The sequence below is a fragment of the Leucoraja erinacea genome, chromosome 1, assembly GCF_028641065.1.
Source record: "Leucoraja erinacea ecotype New England chromosome 1, Leri_hhj_1, whole genome shotgun sequence".
Taxonomy (NCBI): domain Eukaryota; kingdom Metazoa; phylum Chordata; class Chondrichthyes; order Rajiformes; family Rajidae; genus Leucoraja; species Leucoraja erinaceus.
Window position 1 is genome coordinate 11,168,354 of NC_073377.1, and position 12,062 is coordinate 11,180,415.

Here is a 12,062-nt window from a genome sequence, read left to right on the forward strand (position 1 = left end):
GAAAGCCGGGACTACCTGAAATTGGAGAAGTCAATGTTCATACCGCTCCATAGATGCTGCCTCACCTGCTGAGTTTCTCCAGTATTTTTGTCCATTTTCCAGCATCTGCTGTTCCTTCTTAACCCCTCTGTGTAAATGTTGCTCCTCCGGTCTCTTATGGACTTTTCCCCTCCTCACCTATGTCCTGCACAAGAGTAAAGACTTTGTCTATTCATTTGTAGAAACAAGAAAATTACAGATGTTGGTTTACACAAGAGGATACAAAGTGCTGGAGCAACTTAGTGGGTCAGGCAGCCATGTTGGAGAACATGGATAGGTGACGTTTCGGGCTGGGATCCTTCTTCAGAATGGTTGTAGAAGGGGGTAAGCAAGCTGCGAGAGACGAGAGATAGGACAAAACATGGCATGTGATAGGTAGACACAGGCGAGGGGGGTTTATGATAGGCAGATTGAAAATATGAGACAAAAGGACTGAAGAGTTACGAATTGTAAAGCCAGAGAAAGGAATGTGGGTGGAGTGGGAGGGGGAGGGGGAGAGGTGAAATAGGTGCAAATCCGATTCAAAAAGCTCTTGCTTGTGTTTCAAGATGAGACTTCCCAGTCCACCAATTTAACCATTGAGACTTCCAATGCCACATAAAATACAATGGGTGCTTTAATTCAGTTAAATGTCCCCGGATGTTTTGTGCCATCCATGCTCTCTCAAGATTGTCAATCTCATTGATTAGTTTTGTGCTAAAGACTAAGAAATGTACCGTATCACAAGGTTATCAGGAAAATTCAAACCAAGCTATTTAAAAGGCATTTCACCCCGTGACCACGTGACTTTTCCAAGAGTGATGTGGTTTCCTTCCACACTCCAAAGACGTATTGGTTTGTAAGTTAATTGGCTTTGATAAAGATTGTAAATTGTCCCTAGTGTGTTGGATAGTGCTGCTGAACGTGGAACACGGACTCGATGGGCCGAAGGGCCTGTTTCAAGTAACATGATATGTTGCAAGTAACAATCTCAAAGTAATTACATTATTGTAAAGTATTGAACCCATTGTCAGATGCTCACATTTGAAACCCATAAACATCCAAAGTATTGATCAATATCACACCATATCAAAACCACAAGAGTTCCAGAACACAGATATGGATCTTGTGTAGGCAGAGGGAATTAGTTTAACATGGCATCGTATTTGGCACAGATGCTGTGGGCCAAAGGACCTGTTCTTTTGCTGTATTTTTCTGTTATATGTTCTATCAGAAATATAATGGACTGCCAGCATGTTCATCTCTTTTTACCAAGCCAATTTTAGATCCAGTTTGCCAGCTTCCCTTGAATGTCATGAGGTCTAACCTATTGGACCATGTAACTGTGAATGGGAGCAGGCTCAGGAGAGACCCGGCTTCCCACCATTGACTCCATCTTCAGTTCACAGTGCCTTGGAAAAGTAGCCGATATAAGCACAGATTTGTCTCATCCGAGTCATTCCTTCTTGTCTCTGCTCCTGTCCGCAGAAGCTACAGAAGTTTGACAATGCGCGCCACCAGTCTCAGGAATAGCCCCTTTCCCTCTGTTAAAGTCAATGGGTCTAATGCCCCTGTCCCACTTAGGAAACCTGAACGGAAACCTCTGGAGACTTTGCGCCCCACCCAAGGTTTCCGTGCGGTTCCCGGAGGTTTTTGTCAGTCTCCCTACCTGCTTCCACTACCTGCAACCTCCGGCAACTACCTGCAACCTCCGGGAACCGCATGGAAACCTTGGGTGGGGCGCAAAGTCTCCGGAGGTTTCCGTTCAGGTTTCCTGAGTGGGACAGGGGCATTGGAGTCTTAAAGCGTGGAAACAGGCTCTTCGGCCCAACGCTCACACCAGCCAACATGTCGCATCTACACTAGTTCCACCTGCCTGCATTTGGCCCATATCACCTCTATACCTGTCCTATCCATGTTATAATGTTATCATACAAATGTTATCAGGTTTCTGTACAGTCCATCCATAAGCTGGGATACTGTCTGAACCACCTCTACCCCATTATGGACACTCGACTCTGCCTATCGAAGTCAAGTGCTATAATGATGGAAACTATAATCTGCACTCTTTATCTTCCTCTTTACTCTATCTATTGTACTTGAGTTTGGTTGTATTGTATTTATGTATAGTATTATCTGATTTAATTGGAGAGCATGCAAAACAAAGCTTTTCACTGTACCTCGGTACACGTGACTAAACCTTACGACTAGTGTCTTAAAAAGAAGGCAGCTATTCAAGCATGATAGAGAACAGGTTGCTGGGAGAGAAAATGCCTCTTGGAGCAAAGTCACAGAGGGCAACTGTACTAAGGGGGACGGGAATGAAAATTTGGAGATTGATAGCAGGAGGGTGTGGCCGATGAAAAAAATATCGCTCCAGAGAAAGGAACAACCTTTTAAAGAATTGAGTTCATCCCCGATACTCTATGCTTACTGGTTATTTTGGTCACAATGATTTTCAGTTTACAGAAGATGGTTCCAATATTAAAAATAATTCACTGGTCTGGGGGGCATCCAGAAGCACTCTGGAAGATGAAGGTTATTTCTTTTAATTTTGCAGTTCAGTAAATTCCTGTTACACTATTTGCTGCTCTCAAAGCCATTACACTTCACAACCATTTTGATGGCATTGTACATTTTGTTGCCGAAGAATTGTTGACTCTCATTACATTTTAGTCAATATTACTGGACAATCCAGCGTTATCCGCTCCGTCAAATATGTGCAAAACCAATGTTTATATGTATTTTTTGCAATCCACGAAGCAGGAGTCTGTAGCCATTGTCAGTTTAAATTGGAGCTGTGGAACGATTTAGTGCAGTCATTTATATTTCTTCTCCTTGGTTTGGCGGCTTCAAAATTGCTTGGGTCAGCAAAAATGTGTGATGTGAACTGTTTAATTGTGTACTCTGCTTACAATCCATAACTGGAACTGTTTATTGAGGTTTCACATCACTTAATTTAGTATCAGTTGAATATGGAATTTATCATTTGTGCTGCCATAGAGGTTTCTTAGCCAGAAGATGAAAAACAAAGCCTCATTCAAAACAAATTGACTAATTTAATACTATTAATGAAATGGAAAATATAGGAACGCTGGTCAGAGAAATAATGTTGATGCATTTCAGGTGCAATAATCATATTCAGTGGCTTGCAAAAGTATTCATACCCCTTGAACTTTTCCACATTTTGTCACGTTACAACCACAAACGTAAATGTATTTTATTGCGATTTTATGTGATAGACCAACACAAAGTGGCGCATAATTGTGAAGTGGAAGGAAAATGATACATGGTTTCAAATTTTTTTTACAAATAAAAAACTGAAAAGTGTGACGTGCAAAAGTATTCAGCCCCCTTTACTCTGATACCCCTAAATAAAATCCAGTGCAACCAATTGCCTTCAGAAGTCACCTAATTAGTAAATAGAGTCCACTTGTGTGTAATCTAATCTCAGTATAAATACAGCTGTTCTGTGAAGGCCTCAGAGGTTTGTTAGAGAACATTAGTGAACAAACAGCATCACGAAGCCCAAGGAAACACACCAGACAGGTCAGGGATAAAGTTGTGGAGAAGTTTAAAGCAGGGTTAGGTTATAAAAAATATCCCAAGCTTTGAACATCTCACGGAGCACTGTTCAATCCATCATCCGAAAATGGAAAGAGTATGGCACAACTGCAAACCTACCAAGACATGGCCGTCCACCTAAACTGACAGGCCGGGCAAAGAGAGCATGGATCAGAGAAGCAGCCAAGTAACTCTGCAAGAAGCATGGTAACTCTGGAGGAGCTGCAGAGATACACAGCTCAGGTGGGAGAATCTGTCCACAGGACAACTATTAGTCGTGCACTCCACAAATCGGGACTTTATGGAAGAGTGGTAAGAAGAAAGCCATTGTTGAAAAAAAGCCATAAGAAGTCCCGTTTGCAGTTTGCCACAAGTCATGTGGGGGACACAGCAAACATGTGGAGGAAGGTGCTCTGGTCAGATGAGACCAAAATTGAAGTTTTTGGCCTAAATGCAAAACGCTATGTGTGGCGGAAAACTAACACTGCACATCACCCTGAACACATCATCCCCACTGTGAAACATGGTGGTGGCAGCATCATGCTGTGGGGATGCTTTTCTTCAGCAGGGACAGGGAAGCTGGTCAGAGTTGATGGGAAGATGGATGGAGCCAAATACAGGGCAATCTTGGAAGAAAACCTGTTAGAGTCTCTGCAAAAGACTTGAGACTGGAGCGGAGGTTCACCTTCCAGCAGGACAATGACCCTAAACATACAGCCAGCTACAATGGAATGGTTTAGATCAAAGCATATTCATGTGTTACAATGGCCCAGTCAAAGTCCAGACCTAAATCCAATTGAGAATCTCTGACAAGACTTGAAAATTGCTGTTCACAGACGCTCTCCATCCAATCTGACTGAGCTTGAGCTATTTTGCAAAGAAGAATGGGCAAAAATTTCAGTCTCTAGATGTGCAAAGCTGGTAGAGACATACCCCAAAAGACTTGCAGCTGTAATTGCAGCGAAAGGTGGTTCTACAAAGTATTGACTCAGGGGGACTGAATACTTTTGCACGCCACACTTTTTTCAGTTTTTTATTTGTAAAAAAATTTGAAAACCATGTATCATTTTCCTTCCACTTCACAATTATGCGCCACTTTGTGTTGGTCTATCACATCGAATCCCAATAAAATACATTTACGTTTGTGGTTGTAATGTGACAAAATGTAGAAAAGTTCAAGGGGTATGAATAATTTTGCAAGCCACTGTAATTTCATAATTTCAGGAGCATTATAATCTTATACACCACGACAAGATAACCCTTCATTCTCTTAGATACTTATAGAATCTTATAGGATCTTATAGGAACTTACAAAATTCTTAAGGGGTTGGACAGGCTAGATGCAGGAAGATTGTTCCTGATGTTGGGGAAGTCCAGAACAAGGGGTCACAGTTTAAGGATAAGGGGGAAATCTTTTAGGACTGAGATGAGAAAAAACATTTTTCACACAGAGAGTGGTGAATCTCTGGAATTCTCTGCCACAGAAGGTAGTTGAGGCCAGTTCATTGACTATATTTAAGAGGGAGTTAGATGTGGCCCTTGTGGCTAAAGGGATCAGGGGGTATGGAGAGAAGGCAGGTACAGGATACTGAGTTGGATGATTAGCCATGATGATATTGAATGGCGGTGCAGGCTCGAAGGGCCGAATGGCCTACTCCTGCACCTATTTTCTATGTTTCTATACAGACACTGTGTTTGCAGATGGTCCTATCCAAGGGTCAGCACATGGATAGGAAAGAAGAGGGAGACAAGGACAGATTCTCGGAAACAACAGTGGAAATGGTGCAGCGAGGGAAATACACTTCTGGATGCCCTAGATAGGATGGGAAGCTGGGAATAGAAGCAGTGGGTGTAGTCAGATCCGTCAGGACAATGGCACGGAGGAATCGGAGGAGAATGAGCTGCCAAAGGATGGTCAAGTTGAGAAGGAGAAGAAGAGGTAAATAGTCCACATAGTTCCTTCTAACAGGCACATAAGGTTCACAGCTGCTCCTATTTCTTATTTCCTCGTGTTCAGAACTGTCCTTGCGAGCCCTGAACAGATCGGTGACAAACTGTGGAAACAAGGGAACTGAAGCTGCTGGTTTACACAAATGGACAAAAAGTGCTGGACTAACTGAGTGAGTCAGGCAGCAGCTCTGGTGAACATGGATAAGTGACGTATAGGGTCAGGACAATTCTTCAGACGGATCAGGTGGTGCGGCCACGGTGGCGCAGCGGTAGAGTTATTGCCTTACAGCCCTTGTTGCGCTGGAGACCCGGGTTCGATCCTGACTACGGGTGCTGTCTGTATGGAGTTTGTACCTTCTGCCCGTGACCGTGTGGGCTTTTCCGAGATCTTCGGTTTCCTCCCACACACCAAAGATGCACAGGTTTGTAGATTAATTGGCTCGGTGTTTTTGATGTGCGGGGATCGCTGATCGGTGCGGGCCCGAAGGGGCTGTTTCCGCGCTGTATCTCTAAACTAAACTAAACTGAACTAAAAGGGTCCTGACCTGAAATGTCACCGATCCATGTTCTGCAGAGATGCTGCCTGGCCCGCTGAGTAACGCCAGCACTTTGTGTCCTCTGGTGACCAAGTGTGGCTGGATATAAACAGGCTGGTTGAATGGGCAGATGTGGGATAGATGAAGTTTTATGGCAAAAAATGTGACGTGTTGAATGTTAGTATGAAGAATGAGGAATTGCAATATGTTTATTCTAAAGAACTGCAGAGGGAGATGAGAGTACGAGTCCATGATATTGTAAGTGGCAGTGCACGTTGTGAAAGGGGTTAATAAGATAGAAACAATGATGGGATTTATGAATTGAAGCATGAAGTAGAAAAGCAGAGATGTCATGCTGAAATTACATAACACACGCCAGCCCGGGTCTGGAGCATGTTGTTCAGTTCTGGTTGCCTCATTACAGGAAAGATATTGAGGCATTGATCCGGTCCAGAGGAGATTTATGAGAATGGTTCCTGGGGTGAGGAACTACATTTACAAGGATAGAGAGAGTGGGATCATTACTTTGGAGAAGGGAAGTCTGAAGGGAAATCTGACAGAAACATATAAAATGGTGAGTGGTCTGGAGAGAGGTAGTATTTCATTGTTGGGGGTGCATTCAAGGACTATATGTGACAGGTTTAGACTGTAGAGACACAGCACGGAAACAGGCCCTTCAGCTCACTAATTCCATGCTGACCCCCAATCACCCTCATACACTATCACTGTCCTACACGTATGGGACAATTTACCGAACCTAATTACCCAACAAAACTTCACGTCTTTGCAGTGTGGGAGGAATCCAGAGCACCTGGTGAACACCCACGTGATCGCAGGGAGAACATACAAAGTGACGGTCACAGAGAGTAACTACAAACGTACAGACAGCGCCGGTTGTCAGGATTGAATCTGGGTCTCTGGTGCTGTAAGCCAGCATCTCTACAGCTGCAGCACTGTGCCACACACAAGGTAAGTTAAGTTAAAGTGACATGTTTTCTGCAGAGGAAGGTTGTGCTGGCTCTGTAGAAGATCCAGAGGAGGTTAACAAGAAAATGCTCCCTGGAATGAATAGGTTAAAATCTAACGACTGAGTGTATGATGGCACTGGGCCTGTACTCGCTGGAGTTTAGAAGAATGAGGTAGAACTTCATTGAAACATACTGAATAGTGAAAGGCTTGGATAGAGTGGATGTGGGAGGATGTTTCCACTAGTGGGAGAGTCTAGGACAAGAGGTCAAATTAAAGGACGTTCTTTTAGGAAGGAGGAGGGATTTCTTTAGTCAGAGGGTGGTGAATCTGTGGAATTCTTTGCCACAGTAGGCTGTGGAGGCCATGTCAATGGATATTTTTAAGGCAGAGATGAATGGATTCTTGATTAGTACGGGTGTCATGGGGTTATGGAGAGAAGGTAGGAGAATTGAGTTAAAAGGGAGAGATAGACCAGCCATGATTGAATGGCAGAGTAGACTTGATGGGCTGAATAGCCTAATTCTGCTCCTATCACTTATGACCTTATGATCCTTCTTCTTATCGAGTCCACATCACAGATTAGAAATTGTTCAGCGAATGCTGAACACACTTCTCAGCATCTACATTCAATGGCGTTTTGTGCTTCTTGTGGTGGAACAATTGGTGGAAACAGGGACGCGACGTGAATGCTCTTTCCTTGACCCCATGATCCTTCTAAACCCTTCCCATCCATGTACCTGCCTAAATGTGTTTTAAATGTTGTTATAGTACCTGCCTCAACTACCTCCTCTAGCAGCTCTTCTCCTATAGCCACCACTCTTTATGTGAAAAAAATGCCTTGTAGGTTCCAATTACATTTTCCCCTCTCACCTTTAGACCTGGTTCTTGATTTCCCTACCTTAGATAAGGGACTGTGTATTCATGTATCTATGTCCCTTTTGATTTTATCCACCTCAAGGCTCAGTCTCCTGCATTCCAGGGAATAAAGTCCTAGCCTGCCTAACCTCTCCCTATAGTTCAGGCCCTCAACATCCTTGTAAGTCTTCTCTGTGTTACTTCTAGCTTAACGACATCCTTCCTATAGCAGAGTGACCAAAACTGAATGCAATGCTCTAAATGTGGCCCCACCAACATAACATATCAGCTTCTATACTCAATACCCTGACTGACGAAGGCCGATGTAACGAAAGCCTTCTTGACCACTCTATGTGACACCACTTTCAGGGAATGATGTACCTGCACTCCTGGATTCCTCTGTTATACAACACTCCCCAGGGCCCTGCCATCCTGAGTTTCATCTCAGCATTCTCTCAATGGAGGGGCTAAAATGTAGGAATAACAGGTATAAAATAAAGGAGCAGAAAATGCCTGGACCATCCACTTTGTAACACTGGAACATCTCACCACTATTACTGTCAGCTCATCTGCTGCTGAAATGCTTGTCTATCATTTGATTTCCTCTCTACAATTTTTCTGTAGCTGGCTATCTATCTCACAGCTTTTTACATTGAAAAAATAAGTTCATCCAAAACTCTGCTGCTGATATTTGTTGATATCTGTCCAAATCCTACATTGATGAGGTATCCCTACAGCCATGTATGTTGCATCTTGTATATTCCAGTACAAAACGTCATCACTTATTTTGCAATAACCATGTTCCCAGGTTGGGTTTTGCCTGGAATAATTAGCTACAGACTTAAGGTCATAAAGTCATAAGGAATAGGAGTAGAATTAGGCCATTCGGCCCATCACGTCTACTCCGCCATTCAATCATGGGTGATTTATCTTTCTCTTCTAATGCCATTCACTTGCCTTCTCCCCATTACCTCTGACACCCGTACTAATCAAGATAAGTAGAGGTAATACAGGTACTGTAATAACCACCTCATCACATCCTCGATTAAACATGGAACCAAGAGTTGGATTCCAGAGCGGGTTCCCCTCCATGTCATGACTCAAGGGTTAAGAGTCAAGAGTTAAAAGTCAAGAGTCAAGAGTGTTTAATTCTCAAATCTACCGACGACAGAACAATGAGATTTTTGCTTGCAATAATCACATCACATGCAGAAAATATTTAATAAACAAAAAATCCTTAAATTAATAACACAAATACACCGGAAAGATTTAATAAGAATCTGAGGGGTATATTTTACAAACAGAGGGCGGTGGGTGTATGGACCAAGCTGTCGTAGGAGGTAGTTGAGGCAGGTAGCATCGCAACGTTTAAGAAACATTTGGACAGGTAAATGGATAGGACAGGTTTAGAGGGATATGGGGCAAACGCAGGCAGGTGGGACTAGTGTAGCTGGGACATGTTGGCCGGTGTGGGCAATTTGGGTCAAAGGGCCTGATTGCACGATGTATACATGACTCTAATACACATGCAACAAAGCTCAAAGTTCTCATTGCAACAAAGGATAGTCCATAGATCATAGTTGAGGGCAGTGTTGTGTGGTTTTCAAGAGTTGGGTTGTTACGTCCTAGCGGCCTACCATTGAGAATGGAGCGGTGTTACTTGTCGGGACCGGCCGGGACTACAGCTTCGCCGGCGGTGGCGCAGCGCTGGGATACCAACACAGAGCGGGCGATGCCTTACCGGGTCGCCGTCCGGTAAGCTCCGGAGTGCTGTGGCCGCCGACTCCCAACATCGCGGAGCTGTGGCTGCGGGCGTCGGCCACGGGCGGCGCTGGATTTGGAGCGCCACGAAGCCTGAGATCGAGTTCGCCGGGGTCGGAGCTCCAACTGGCGCGGCCTGAGGACTACGAGTGCCCCGGTCTCTGGGGAGGAGGCAGCCGCTCCAGACTTTCCAAGCCGCTGAGGAATGTTTCACCCAACGCCGGATGTTCCATCTTCACGGCAGGAGAGCCCTGAAAATCATCGGACTGGCTGAAAGGCCACAAATGGGCCCCGACCTCGGGTGTTTCACAGAGGAAAAGGACTTAACTTTCTTGTGCCTTTCCCCACAGTGGAAATTTTTGATTCTGCTGTGGGGGGGCGTTCGTGTTGAACTCTGTAATGTGTTGTGTCCATTTTATTTATTTATTTTTTAACCTTTTTCTATGGTTTGTATGGAAACTTATTATTTAATTTATGTAAAGCACTTTGGTGTCAATGCGAGTTGACTTAAAACGTGCTATATAAATAAAACTTACTTACTTACTTACTGCTTGTTGGTAAGAAGCTATAATCCCCACACTGTCATTAGTTGAAAGTCCACTGTTGTTCATTCATTGTCACTGGATCTAAATCCTCGGGCTCACTCTCCAACATTTGTTGGATCACCCTCACCACACAGACGGCTTTGCTTCAGGAAGGTGGCTCCCCCTTCATCTTCTCTCGAGCCGTTAAGAATGATATAATAAATGTGGACAAGCTTTTCCCTTTGAGAATAGGGAAGATTCAAACAAGAGGACATGACTTCAGAATTAAGGGACAGAAGTTTAGGGGTAATATGAGGGGGAACTTCTTTACGCAGAGAGTGGTGGCGGTGTGGAATGAGCTCCCAGTGGAAGTGGTGGAGGCAGGTTCATTGGTATCATTTAAAAATAAATTGGATAGGCATATGGATGAGAAGGGAATGGAGGGTTATGGTACGAGTGCAGGCAGGTGGGACTAAGGGGAAAAAAATTTGTTCGGCATGGACTTGTAGGGCCGAGATGGCCTGTTTCCGTGCTGTAATTGTTATATGGTTATATGTTATATGGTTAAATACCAGAGACATATCAAAAAAGTTATTATAGTGAACAAGGCTTTGGATTAAAATTATTGCAAGACCAATCAGAGATGTGAAAATAACATGTGGGGATTGGGAGAAAGAATGAAGTAATAATAATAATAATAATAATAATAATAATAATAATACTACATTTTATTTATGGGCGCCTTTCAAGAGTCTCAAGGACACCTTACAAAAATTTAGCAGGTAGAGGAAAAACATGTAAGGGGAATGAAATAAATAGTAGAGACATGACTAGTACACAAAGTAAAGACAGAATTCAATACAAAACACAATATGAGGCAATTAATGCACAGATGAAAAGGGAGGGGGACGTGGGGCTAAGGATAGGCAGAGGTGAAGAGATGGGTCTTGAGGCGGGACTGGAAGATGGTGAGGGACACGGAATTGCGGATCAGTTGGGGGAGGGAGTTCCAGAGCCTGGGAGCTGCCCTGGAGAAGGCTCTGTACCCAAAACTGCGGATGTTGGACTTGTGGATGGAGAGGAGACCGGCTGATGTGGATCTGAGGGACCGAAAAGGTTGGTAGGGGGAGAGGAGGTTAGTGAGATATGGGGGGGCCAGATGGTGGAGGGCTTTGTAGGTGAGGATTAGGATTTTGTAGGTGATCCGGTGGGAGATGGGAAGCCAGTGAAGTTGTTTGAGGACTGGAGTGATGTGATGCCAGGATTTGGTGTGGGTAATGAGTCGGGCGGCTGCGTTTGGACCAGTTGGAGTCGGTTGATGTAGGTGGAGCTGATGCCAAGGAGAAGTGAGTTGCAATAGTCCAGTCGGGAGGAGATGAAGGCATGGATGAGTCTTTCAGCAGCGGGCGGTGTGAGAGAGGGTCTGAGTTTGGCGATGTTGCGGAGATGAAAGAAGGAGGTTTTAATGACATGGCGGATGTGAGGCTCAAGGGAGAGGGTGGAATCAAAGATCACGCCAAGGTTGCGGGCCTGGGGAGATGGGGAGACAGTGGTGCCGTCGATGGTGAGAGTGGGGTTATTGACTTTGCTGAGTGTGGCTTTGGAGCCTATGAGGAGGAATTCTGTCTTATCGCTGTTGAGTTTGAGGAAGTTATGTTGCATCCAGGTTTTTATAGCTGACAAACAGGAGTTGATATGGGAGAGGAGGGGTTGTGGGGGGAATTGGTGCCGAGGTAGATCTGGGTGTCATCGGCGTAACAGTGGAAGTCCAGGTTGAAGTGGCGGAGTATCTGACCAAGGGGGAGGATGTAGATGATGAAGAGGAGGGGGCCGAGTATTGAATTACTGAAGTAATGGGACTTATTTGATTCCTATACCGGGAGAT